The 14,101-nt window shown below is 36.3% G+C and overlaps 1 protein-coding gene across 1 annotated transcript in view; it reads right to left on the minus strand.

The window, feature by feature from the left end:
* The window catches only part of LOC116788441 (translation initiation factor IF-2-like), a 243,833-nt gene that overhangs the window by 94,945 nt on the left and 134,787 nt on the right, over nt 1–14,101 (minus strand). The window lies entirely within an intron of this gene.

Here is a 14,101-nt window from a genome sequence, read left to right on the forward strand (position 1 = left end):
TTAACCCACATCATGCAAGAGCAGACCTCTGACTAGTTACAGGTTATAAGTGAATTCTGCAAGACATGTTCTTCTGGAAGTGGTTTAACAGGGAAATCCTATGAGCAGGTGGGAAAGCAGGATGACATACTGTAAGCCTATGGGACACAGTAATCTTAGCTATAGATGTAAAAGCTGAAATCAAAGTTACCTTAAAGGTATTAGCCTTAAAGTTTAGTTTACAACCTCAAGATTACTACTTTACTACAAACGAAATACTTCAAAAAGGTGAGTTTAGTAAAGTTTCTCAAATAAATAAATAATATTCCACGTCTGTAGTTAAAATAAGCTACCGGAGTTACATAGGCAAGATAAGCTGCTTCCTGCCATGCCCCATACCAGATGATAGTTGTAAACAAAGCTAAGGAAGGAACTCTAGGAGTTACCAAGCAATACATCACAGACAAATAAGGAGTGAATAGTACAGTGCGGTCACCACTAATAATGACATGAATGACAGATATGAAGAGCTACTGAGAGGTTTGTCATAAGCTGACACTGACAGCTGAGAAACTGTGAGACTTAAAAGTAGTCTTTCATACTACCAAAGTACTGAAAAAGAGAATGAGAATTTATAGTGCAGGATGTGAAACAGACTACTTTGAAAATATTAAAGATCCAACTATCACAATATGTGGTCCTTCTGCATAAGAAATTAAGTTTTGTTTTAGTAACCACTACCTCTAGGAATATACTAATTTGGGGGCATCCCTAAAGTGCACTAAGAGGCTTATTCTGCTCGGATTTTCTGCTGAATATATATCTTGAAGGAAATTCTAGAAGACTATGATCCCTGCATGAGTTATTTTCTATGGTAGCTTCAAGCACTATGATAGCATAGATCATTGTGCAATCACACTTCTAAGGGTAAAGGGATGTATGATAGCATAAATACCCTAGGAATAATATATGTTTATCAGAATCCTGTTTCAGTGAGGACCAAACACTGTGGACCCTGAGATTGGCTCAGTTGGCCAGAGTATGGTGCTGATGTTGCCAAGGTCATGGGTTTGATCCCGATACAGGTCATTCACTTAAGAATTGGACTCGATGATCCTTGTGGGGTCCTTCCAACCTGGAAGATTCTGTGATTCTGTGAGTAGGTAAGATCAATTAAAGGCACTTAATAGAAAAAGAAGCTGGTGGAAAAGTTAGATTAGCTATACTGGAAATTTGCCTCCATGTTGTCTCAGAGCCTCTAAGGAGAACAGCGGTTAAAAGCTGTGAATCACACACTCACATGACTTAACAGAAACAACCATAGAGGCAAAGAAAAAAAAATAGTATCTTATTCTATGCTAACATGCTCTCCAAGGATGAGGAGTATTTTGACAGATGTGATCAAGTGAGACACTGGATTGTGCTAAAACTAAGCAGTATTTCTGTGAGACAGGCCTACATCAGATTTCCCCCAGTGAGTCAGGTAGCTGTGCAAGTCATGGTGAATTTTAATGTGCTAGAGAAGGGGCTGATTAAGCAATCACCTTGGGTATCTTCAATTACATTTGTAAAAAATGCCCAGTGGAGAGCTGTGGCTGTGTGAGCTTTAATTTGTAGAGAGCTCAGAACAGCTCCCCACTTCCACACACTAGATGTCAGATACAAATATTTCCATCGTTGGGATTTGATCCCTGGCTATCTTTTCATTAAAGTAGCACCTAAGGATCCAAGTAAAGCTGCTTTTTCTGATACACTGTGGATTGTCCCAAGGGTTTAGAATGCCCTCTCGTTCATGAATATAACTGTGTCATCTCCTAAGATAATAAAGTTAACTAGCAAAGGAAATAATTTCCTTTTTGTTGAAGAGAGAGAAAAGAAAAAAAGATAAACATTTAAATTATTTAGTGCCCTTTAAAAAAAAAAAGTTACAATTAAGCTTTTAGGAAGCCTTCAGCATCTTTCCAGTAAATACAATAGGTACAAGCAGATGAAATGTCAAGTCTAAAAACTGATTATTACAAACTGCTGCAAAATCCCTGTTGAGCTGGAGAAAATATTACTGTCTGTAGGTATGATGATTTGAGTTATCTCTAACAGTTTAGTTTCTGGCTGATTTGTTAGACATCAAAAGTGTTTCTTGCATTCATTTGGCTTTCAGGCTTTTAATGCATATCTGTCCATCTAAGGATAACAGTCTAATATGGAAGTGTAACATGCAACTAAGGAGATAAATGGTTAAATCAGATCTTGGCAAAATAGATTTCTTCTTAGAAAACTGTTTGGAATTTAAATAGGGGATATTTTACAGCAATATTACAAAGTGAGAAGGAGACTGAAAAGAGGTCTAAGAAGAGCCTGAAAGAAATAACAACAGGGATCTCCCAGGAAAAGTTTGAATAGATGTTGAGAGATATTAGTTGTTTAGCATAAATAGCTAAGTTTTAAGTGGAATGAGTTACATATAGTTATAATACTGTGTGATTAATATGCAGTTTACCTCGCTTTACTGGCTCAGCATGAGTAGCTAGATTAGACAAAGCCTTAGGCCAAAAGCTCTGAACTTATGTTTAGAGATGTTTTTGGCTGGAATGGAGTAAATTTTCTTAGTAATTTTTCTAGTAACTGCTATAATGTCGTGTTTTGACTTTTATCGATATCAACAATGTTAATAACACACTGATGTTTTGGTTGTTGCTAAGTAAGGTTTATCCTAAGTCTAGGGCTTTTTAGTTTCCTGTGCTCTGCCAGAGAGCAGGTGCATCAAAAGCACAAACCAGAATATCAGCAGACTACAGCCACTCGCATAAGCTGCAACTCCTCAAGATAAGAACGATGAACAGCCTACCTGCATGAAAACAGGGAAAGAACCCAATAAGGTGGAAGAAGACCTCAGATCAAAAATGAACATTGGACCAAGAGGCATGTACAAGGCACATGAGAGAGAGGTGGGTGCATAAATCTCTTGCACATGGAGTGGGAGTTTCAAAGTTTATTAAAGAAGCCCTCTCGCTGAATCACGAAGTGCAAAAAGGACCTCCTTTCTTTCTAAACTCCTTCTCAGAGGGGAACCTGGGTGCATCTGAATCCAATCTTACCCCCAGATGTTGTCAATTAATTAAGTCTAAGAAATTACAGAGGTGTGATTGAACCTTTGTATAACTTTGTCCCACAGGATTAAGGATGGCAAATCAGATATATTTATATAAAAATTAATTATTTATTATGGCAAAAGATTAGACAAAAAGATCTTAATCAGAATTATTTACTACATAGTATAGAAGCTAAAACTACTAGAATAGTGTACTGTACAATATCAAAGCAATTATATTAAAGCTAGCAAAAGAAAGACAAAATTATTAGGTAGAGATTGATGTTACCCATACCAGTGACCATGGGCAAAACTCTTTTGCTCAACTACGAGGAGTAACTTTGAGGGGCATCCCCACCAAGGGAGGAATCTCCACACACACTGCAAGAAGGAGCATATTAGAAGACCCTGCCACTAAAAAGTGGGACGGGGCTTTTATAGTATAAAGGGATTGACTGTCAGTCGTATGTCTCCAGGTCAGCTGTATCAGCTTAGCATTTTTAGATAAAGGTACTTTACCATGTCTGCCACACCTTTACCTCACTGTCAGGACGTTTAACTTTTGGGTTAGTGAGTCAGACTGATTTTAGCATAATTCAACACCAAAAGCAACATGACAGCCCCTTTCATTCCACCACTGATAATTTTGCAAAATAGGGTATTGTTCGAGTTGGTTTACTGTGTTCCTGGCAGAGCATCCTACTACAAAGTCATAAGGGTATAACTGCCCAGGGTTTTCTTTGTTTTGGGTCCTTCTCTGCATGAATAAATCATATTTTTAACTTTTTTACTCACTAATGACAAAGACTTTAAATGTATTAAATGTTACTAATTCATCTTCTGACATCTCAAAATTATTATGGGGTTGATTTTTGTGTTGTGGTTTGGGGTTTTTTTAACTGAAGCAATAAACTGACTTGCCTTAGTAATAAAAAGAAAAAAAGACACGGGGAAGCAGCTGATAAAAAGGAACTCAGAATGCTGAGTGTATGTACAAGAGAGAATTATAGACTATATCTGTAATTTTCTTTGCAAAATAAATTCAGATATTTATTACCCACTGAAAGATTTTCATTACAAGTGGAATTTCCCTGGTAGTATATCTCAAATCTTACTAAATTTACTCCAAAATACACTTGACTAGGCATCTCAAGAACAGATGATGACTTTCATATTACCATTGCTAGAAAACCACCTGAAATAGATCTTAAAATATTGAAAAAAGTCGGAAATTTTGTGACTCAAGCAAGCATAAACTAAAAGTTGTCCAGAAGTAAAGCAGAAAGAAAGTCACCTATCGTGACCCACACAGAATAAGACAGTTAAAAATTGGTAACTGGTTATTCAGTCTTTAAATGAGTACTCTAAACAAGGGATGAACTGTGAAGTAAAGACAACTGGTAGTGTAGTTATTCAAGACAGATAAGAGAAAGGTCAAATGTGAAGCACTGCAGAGGACCCTACAGCTTTGGCTGTCTTGGTGCTAAATAGTAGAAGAAATTCAATACACTTAAATTTAAAATTGTAATAAAACAATCTGAATTTTAGACATAAAGATCCATCATCAATTAGAAATCTGATTTCAGAGTAGTAATTGACAATACCACTAAAGTGTCAGTTCAGTGCTCAACAGAGATCAGAAAATTAATCAGATACTAAGAAGAAATATATAAAAGCTTGTGAGAAAATGAAACACGGTCAAGTTACTGAATCTATCCTTAGCTCATCCTCATTTTAACCATTATATGTGAGTCTGGTCCCATTCAGTCCCAAGCAGAGATAGTCAGAATGGAAGCTACTGTAAGAAAAACAGCTGCACAGACCAGGTCTCTTCAGATACAGTAAGAGATAACTAAGAGGTATATGATGAGATATACAAAATCATAGACAGTAACCAGAATCACTGTTTCTTCCAGCAAGAGGGTTGGGGATTATCAAATTAATCAAAGGCATACATTATCATACAGTAAGTAACAATAAGTTAATTACTTAGGGAAACCGTTAAGGGTTTGGGGTTTTTTCCAAACCTTATTAAAGGAAAATGACAGCTCTTACTGTAGCAAAGCAATGCCATGAAAACCTTTAAGGAGACACTTAGTTTCATGTTTGGGCTTTTCAAAGTCTGAAAGGCAGATAAGAGTAACATGCAAGTTTATAGTTGAGGTAACACATATAAATTTTCTTAAACAATAATTTTCATTTGCATAATAATTGGCAAGATTCATGGAAATAGAGATAATCTTGAAGCTCTAAGATGTCTTTGGAAGGTAATTTATCTCACTTGGCTTGAACACTACCTAAAGATAGTAACAAAAACTATTCTTCAATGGAGTTGCCTATGGGAGAGAGTTTAGATGACAACCCTCAGTTAACTGCCTAACTTCCAGTCTGCTCATGGTAGGTATGATAAATGCTGGCCTAAATCAAGAGTCTAGAGAAAATAAAATTTAAAACAGAGCTGTACAGGAGTGGCTCATGTTGGGATATTTTGAAAAATATTTATTTTCTGAATATGTATCTCCTGTGTGGTAAGTTACTGTGTCTACACACGTGGCAGTCTTTACCTCATAGAGCAAAACAAAGTTCACCTGATATTTGGGACAACATTTTCCATGGATGGAAAACGCATTTTACAGCAATGTTGCAAATTCAGTCCACACCTATTGTGACACTCATACGCAGTTATAGAAAAAAAAGAGCAAAAAGATAGTGGTAAGTCACTGCTGTTGAGGTCCATATGCTTCTGCAATAAGCTTAACTTCTCAAAAGGCATGAAGCGTAATATTAAGTGAGAAATCGAAACAGGCCTTGGGATAATTGTATTGTTCTCTCTACAAGCATATGAGCAAATATAAAAAGAATGTAAAGAGAGGTTTATGAGACAGCTCACAGCATTTGAAGAACTTTGGTTATTCTATTAAAATTGATCCATTTGTAAAGCCCCAAACTTGCTTGGCGAGTTTTTTAAAAGGGAAAAGACGGGGCTTAGGTACTTCAATACCCTGAGGTGGTGTAAGGGAGAACCTGACAAAGTTCTCAGAAGGTTGTATAACAGACTTTTACTAGCAAACTTTAGAGCACTAAGGTAAGGTACTTAGAAAATTTCAAAGCAAGCATTCAATCAAAACAAAGCACTTCACAAAACGCTGACTTAGTAAGCTCTAACTTTTAAGTTACCCAGACTTTTAAAAAGAGGAAGGCAGGAGGAGAAAGAAAGAAAAAGAGAAAGAGAGAAAAGAAGAGGACAGAGAAAGATTTATATTCACGGCTTGGATCCAGTGGGGTCTCAGCTGCTATAAAATCCAAAACAGAGGGCCACAAACACATGTGCACTTGTGCAATTGCTTTTATCTCTTCTGGTCTCCCAGGGCCCTTCCCCTGCCGGGTGGGGCTTTCAGTGTGCCAATGGTTTGATAGCTGTTTGGGGCTGGACTAGGGGCTCCAGGGGCAGGGTGTGGACAAGTGCACCATTCCACCTACACAGAACTTGCCCTACTCTTCCCACCCCCACTTCAAGCCCCCTCCCCCAAATACACACACACACTTCAGTTGTTTTCAACCGGTAATCATTTTCTCCAGGCTCTCACACCATTGGATTAAAAAGACATAATTAACCATCTGCAATTTGAGTGTTATAAGCAGAACCACATAAAGATCCACTCTTTGTTAAGGTGAACAGTTACTATTGTCTACTTGTTAACTCAGTGTTTTAAGACCTATTATCTAAGAGATGCTGTCATTAAAAATACTAAGCTTATTTAAAAAAAAAAAAAAACCACGGGAAAAACCATCACAACTACAGAAGACAAGTTGCCTACCTATCTTTGAAGATCTGGCAATACATTTCAAGGTGTTGGCAATATATTTATAGTGTGATGAATATTCCTTTTCAACTTTTTAAAAATAATAATGAAGGATTAGTAGTTCAGTTTCTGTTAACATTAAAAGTCCACATCTGTAGGGGGGAAACTCTGAAATTCATACCAAATGACTAGGAGAATTCACATTCAGTAAGTGCCAGAAAAAGATAAAAAATTTTTTTATAAGTGTTGTGTCTGACACAGGTCTCTCTGACAGGTCTAGGCATATAGCATGTAAAATCTACAAGCTGCTGGAGTATAGCTAAATGCTGTTATCCAAGCTGTCATAACTGTATTGCAGTTTAAAGATATTTCTTGACAAGAAAATTGAGAAAACTGTCTGGCTAGTAAATCAAAACCTTCCTCTTCTTTTAGTGGCCAATGAACAGACGCAGTTTAGGTCACAGATAGTATTTTTCACCTTTTGGTCTCCCAGCACAAGTACTTGCTTTCTTTATCACTAGCAGTGAAAAGCACCATTATGCACAAACCACTGTTAATTTAAGAATGAAAAAAGTTGCTGAGCAGATAAGGTTCAGAAGTGCAGTTTGTTTTTTAATGATCTCATAATTTAAGATGATATTGCATTTTACTGTGGAATGTTATTATGTGATTACGTTCCCTTGGGGAGATTTAGGAGAAGTAGAAATACCATCAAAAACAAAAGGTACCTGTAAGTATTTATTGGTTTGAGAGTCTAAGTTAAAGCTTCCAAACGGGTTCAACATTTCACTTATAGTGGCTGCTTATTTCTCTCATTTCCCTTGCAACCCACAAGAGTGTTTATCTTGTCTCCTGTGCTCCCTGCAAGGGGCCTCTGCTTAGCACAGATGTCTGTCAGGAGTGTAAGCAACTGCTGCTCTGGCCAGCATGCTCCCCAGGACATGTGCCATGCTGGGCCTTTCAATGGTCCCTCCAATCAGGGCAGCACAGAACCAGCATCAATCTCTAAAGGTTGTCTCCTATCTCCTGAATGTGTGTTTTCAAACGTTAAAATTCAGGACTTAGTATCAAGAAGTGTTCCTCACTGCAGCACTGGTTCCAGAAAAGCGTGTCTCCAGAATGCTTAACTTAAAGGGATTTGTCACTTTTTCCTTTTTTTTTTCCTTTTCCGAAACAATGCTCACTGGTGAAGTTGAATAAATTCACTTTCATTCTTATTGCAAAGAGTAACTGGTTGAGAACACATTATTTAAACAAAATGATGTTTTGGGCAAATTTTGTATAATGTGTCCGTGAGAATATATATAAAGCAACCTTGAGAAAATCACAAGCTGATACCTATACATGAGACCAGTGGGATTCTGTAACAATCTGTGCAAGCAAATGCTTGTTTTTTAGAAAAGTGATTTCAGTGTCAGGGGAGCTGAACAAGTTTATGAAAAGATTTTTCATTAGCAGCTGACTGAATTCAGTGACTTCAGAGGCAGTTTCTGAACGTGTATTCATTCAAGAGAAAAAAGCTTGCTAGACCAATACCAATTTAAATTTTAAAAAAATCTAGAACAAATTTTATGAACTAAACATCTTGTTCAATACAAGGAATTCATTAAAACTATTTTTATTAAAAGTAATTTCAGTAAGGTACAGATCTTATGAAGTAAGAGGAAGATGAAAATCACTGAAGAGTTATCAGGCACGCAACTTAGTCCCAGTTCAAAATTATAAAGTGATGAAATAAGAGAAAATCTAAGTATTAATTTTATCAGACTGAAAGATATACCCTGCTCAAAACAGTACTGGTTCTGATTCTTCTTCATGTGTTAGCTTATGTTCATTCATTTTTTCACTAACCTTGTAAATTTTAGTTTGTATTAGCATTCTGTAAATTTCCATAAAAAATGGGGATGTTCTTCTACACATATAGAAAATTTCTTCTTTTAAGGTTTTGTTGATCACAGTCCAAATAGTCAATACCTGGTTTAGCAGAGGCAATACCAAAACTGAAAGCAGTACACCATTGAAAGCTCAACAAAACAATATTTATTACAAAGAGGTAGCCAACAGAACGAGAAGCCAAGAGACAGGAACGAGAATGGAAACAAGCCCCCAGGACAACCCCCCACTCACTCAGGTGTTACTTACAAGGTTGTCTTACCAACGCCAGAATGCTTAGAATTACCCATAGCAGAAGCTGCTTCCTCAGAGCATGGGCAGGCTCACAAGATAGCAGGGCTCCCTGCAAAAGGCAGTATTGTCCTCCATGTGAAGCTTGAGGTACCCTCCCAGGAAGAGCTACCTGCTTTTAATGACGTCTGCCTGGGCAGACGTCCAGAGAAAATACACCCAAAAAAATTCAGCTAGTAATCAGATCCCAGTTCCTCAACTCCAGAGTTCCTCTTTGTAATTCAATCTTCAACCAGAAATGACCAACTCAGATTTTACAGACTTCTCTTATACCATTTGTTTCTTCCTTTGTTTGCATTTCTCAAGCCTTGGAAAGCCTCATCTGTTTTACAAGAGTAACTGTTCAAATTAAAATGGAAACTGTTTCTAAATCTGTTCATTTCAGTATATGCTATTTTTAGGGTACTTTAGCTGACCTTAAGAATCTTTTACCCTGCTCTAAGTACATACAGCAGGATACCATAAGTCATACAAAGCATAAAAATCTAGCATTTGCTGTAAGTTAGAATTATGATTTTCTTCATACTTCTAAGGAGAAAGAAATTTTACAATTGATTTCATGATAATTGAGTTTAAAAACTCAGAATGTAATTTAATGGAATTTTAAATGCTGAACTTACTGGAATACTTTATTCGTCACAAGGTCTAGGGGTTTAGAATTGACTAATAGACAGTGATGATGACAAATCAGTGTAGCAGGGTTAATTTCTCAGAGTTGCATTGGATTTAGTCAATCAGCCCTCAGAATAATGGAATTGCATGGCCAAATTCCTCCACTACCAGGAGAATTTAGAAATTAGAGACCTCAACTATATTTTTTTTGAGACACTTTCTAATGGTATTGAAAAAAAATAAACCTGAGGAAGTCACAGCAGTTTAATTCATCATCTTCCTTTCCCTTTGAAATTGCAATTAGGATCACAGTTTATAGATGTTTCAGGCATAGAATTAATTACCTTTATTGGTCGATCTAAAAGTATATGTGTCTGTTTAGTGAAAGAACTTTAGCATGCACCTAGAGAGAAGTTGTAACACTAAACTAGCTACTTTTCTGGAAAAAAAAAAACCACAACAAAACAAACAAACAAACAACCAAAACCAAAAACCAAATCAAAACAACACCTAGAATTCCCAAGGTAAAAATAGTTCAAGCACTTCAAAAACCAAGAAAAAAATTTTTTTTTGCCAATAATAATAAAATTTCCATTTTTATCTCATGTGCAGTTTGCATCAGTGAGTCAAAAAATATGTCATTCTGTATCTTGCCTCACCAACAGTACAAACTAAATTAAAATTGAGCCATAACATCTCATGATGATGTTTCTTAAATTCCGTGTGTAGAAATGTACATACCTATCTGTGTGTCTTTCCAAGTTTGCATTTTTCAGCCTAATTAGAACAATGAATCCTAGTAGTCAGTTTTGCTCTAACAGTTACTTGCTTTATGCTTTACCTATTTCTACTTATACTAGTTAAAGATTTTCATAACAGAACTCTGACCAACCCAAAATATTCCTTTCTTTCATGCTCCTTCAGCAGTAACCCCAACCTACAAAACCTTTGGCTACCCTGAGGAGCAGGTCAGAATTTGGAAATTCTGTTCAGCCTGTGGTTCAGCAGTACTCTTCTGGGGGGTTATTTATTTAAAAATTTTTACATAAGTGTGTATAATGTCCCCTTCCTGTGGAGAGCTACAAGACCAATGGTAGATTGCATGTTTAAGATACTTAAACCTCCACTATCCTCCACAAACCTCCACTGTCTGAAATGCATTTTATGCAACCACATGTACCCAGTGGGAACTATCTTTGTGTTACAAGAACTGTAATGTCTCAGATCTTCAAGTCACACATATGTTGTGACATGGGAGGTTTGAATTATAATTTTGTTTAATAGACACAAACTTAACTACAAAGGATTTGTTAGTGATGGTCTAATTATACCTTTTTGTAAGCATACATACTTATATTAAAACTTTTCAATAGTACACTTTTTAAGGTGCTTTATAAATTAAATAAGCCAGAAATATTTCTAAATTATAATGGGAAACGCATCTGTGCCATAATCCCAAAACTGAATTTCACTGATCAGTGTTTCCTTCTCTTATCTTAATTTAAAATACACAGATGTAAATAACCAAGCACGTGTACCAAAAACCCTTTAAAGTCAGATGCTACCAGGCAAAATTCTGTGTCATTTGCATTTCTACTACTTAATGCCTAGGCTTTAGACTTTTGACAGGTAGATTAGAGATGACCGTCTTTTTCCAGCACTTTTTAAATGCGTCCTGTTATGATTTAATTACCTTTATTCCTCCTCTTCTCTTTTGATTTATGGCCTAGAGCAGCAACCTTGCCAATGAATCCTTTATAATAAGGCATTGGCCTCCATTATGAGAAATTATAACTGCACCAGTGTTAGCATACTCTCAAGCACTGGTTTACAAGAAAAAGCCCCAACAGAGACAAGAAATTAATATGCCTTCATATCCCATTAGTAAGCACAAAGATCAAATATCATATTTCACCTGTTTCTATTCAGGAATGAGAAGAATCAGTGGTGCACACGAGCATGTAATTATGTACAGCATCCATTATTATTTCCATCACAGACAAATCTTAATAAAACACACATTATCATTCCAAAGTTTCCATGTCACCTGTCCACAATGTTTCTAGAGTTCAGCTATCCTTGCTGCATTATATTCCTGCTACCAAGAATACCTAATTCCAGCTCAATAGTTATTTAGAGGGGGGGAAATAATAGTTTACAAATAATCTGCCTCTAAAAAACCCAGTATGGTTGAAGTTCTTTTCTTCTAGCCAGTGTAGAAAAGATTTTCTTTAAAAATAGACTAGATTACATATAATAGGCTTTTTTTCTGCCTGTTTGTGCCCATCAGTCAGAGAGGGACTGCAGTTTGTTAAAGTATGCTGGTAAATGTTCTGCTATCATTAAAAGAAGGAGAATGGTATGATTGTACATTTGGAGAAAAACACAGGCATCTTTGCTATCATTTTAAAAGTAGAAGCTCTGTAAGTGCTAGATGCCATCATTACTATGGTTACTAACACTGAAAACTTACTTAAGTTACATATGATGATAAATTCATCATATTTCATCAAGTTTCAATAATTCATGATGCAGTACCTGCTACTAATACGGAACCACTTCAACTGCCCAAAAATCCATTCAGATTCTAGGAAAGATGTGAAGCATTTTTAAAATTTCATTCCTTGGCAAGAATAAATTTTCACCTCAATCAGGAGTGACAGCTGTCATTCTTTTTCCTCAAAGGCACAAGCAGTGTTATACTCTTCCTGAAGCAAGGATGAAGTAAAATGGAAGACACCGAAGACATCAGCACATGCATACGCTTTATAAGAAACTTTGCATGGGAAACTATGATTTTGCCTTTTTGTGTGCCCTGGTTCTGTCCAGGACAGGGTTAATGGCACGTTCAGGACTCTAATCTTAGTGGATACCATCTCACATCATTGCCAGGGCCAAGGGAAAGGGCCTCTCACTCAATGCTGTGGAGAAAGGTGTTCCTTCCCATAAAAAAAACATGGGGGGGGGGGAACCATCCCGTGTTGTTTACTGTCTGCAATGAATATTTTTCTTTGTGAATCACTCTTTCTTTTATACTTTTGTTGTTAATATTGTTGCTGTTATTGTTTGTTTTCTTATCTCATTGTGATTTTCAGTAAATTGTTCTTATTTCAACCCGTGATCTTCACCTTTCATGTTTCCAATTCTCAACTCCATCCCAATGCAGTGGAAAGGGGGAAGGGAGGAGAAAGAGAGAGAGAGAGAGAGCAGGATGTGCTTTAAAGGGTCTTGGAGTATCATTCCTAAAGCACAACTGTGAAAGAGTATCAAATCCTGGAGGGGTGATCCCGTTTGGTGCCCTCAGCAGCAAAAGTGATACCAAGCAGTAGTCTAGATGATCTGTAAACTCAAGATACTAATCAACTGTGGCAAAGTTTGTCATGTCTGACACTTCTCTTATCAAGCATGAAACATACAAGTGCATTTCTGGTGGATACACAGATGAGTTTATTCACATGATGAACTCATAAAAGTACAAGCTGTATGCATCAGCAATAATGAATGGACCAGCATAGTAAAATGCTTAGTATTGCCAGGGCAACATAATGATGATGCAATATGAAAATACATTTCTATTGTACCAAACTATCCTGCCTCACATTTTTGTTACTCTTCATAGAAAATGTTGAAAGGAAAGAAAATGCAAAACAATATATATTTTTCACGAAATAATATTTCTTTTCTTCAGTGTATAGTCACATCGTATATAGCAAGACCAAGTGTTATGGAATAGTAGTATGACCTTCACATGTTCACTAAGCTTTATTGCTTTCCTATATTTAAACTCATTTTTAGTTGTGATAAGACATATGTGTTCTTCCCCTCGTTCTCCTCTACTGTAGTTTCACAGTAGATATTATAGTATATCTGATATATTCAATGTAAAAAAATAGCAATATCTGCTATTTGCCTGCTTTTGCTTCATCTCAGAATTACAAAATTTTTATTTAATGTATTGAATATACTAGAATAGCCCCTAAGCCTTGTCACTTCTCCTTAAGAAAAATAGATAAGATGAACTGTTAGTTTATTTTTCTACATTTACAGAAAAGTCCAAATTCTGCAGTATATTTACACAAAACCAAATCAATAAAATTCACAGCTGAAGTACTATTAAAGAGAAACTGTTTTAGTGCAAATGTATTATCAAAAAAAGTTTTGGCAGCTGTCACTAAAAATACATCCTTTCTAAATAATATTTTTGAGAAAAGTAGTTTACATGTTCAGATGAAGATTGAGCTGATTTCTAAACAAAACTTTTTCGGATTGTGAAGACTAAGGCCAGACAAAAAAAAAAACCCAAAACAACATTCCTTGAACAATGCTTGATAAGAGCAATTGCATTATAGTGAAGACAATAATTAAAAGTCCCAATTCAGTCACCACCACTGCCACTGCTGAGTTTCGTGCCTCAGTTTTTCATCTCAGAATCTGC

This window comes from Chiroxiphia lanceolata, chromosome 6, assembly GCF_009829145.1.
Source record: "Chiroxiphia lanceolata isolate bChiLan1 chromosome 6, bChiLan1.pri, whole genome shotgun sequence".
In the NCBI taxonomy this organism is placed as follows: domain Eukaryota; kingdom Metazoa; phylum Chordata; class Aves; order Passeriformes; family Pipridae; genus Chiroxiphia; species Chiroxiphia lanceolata.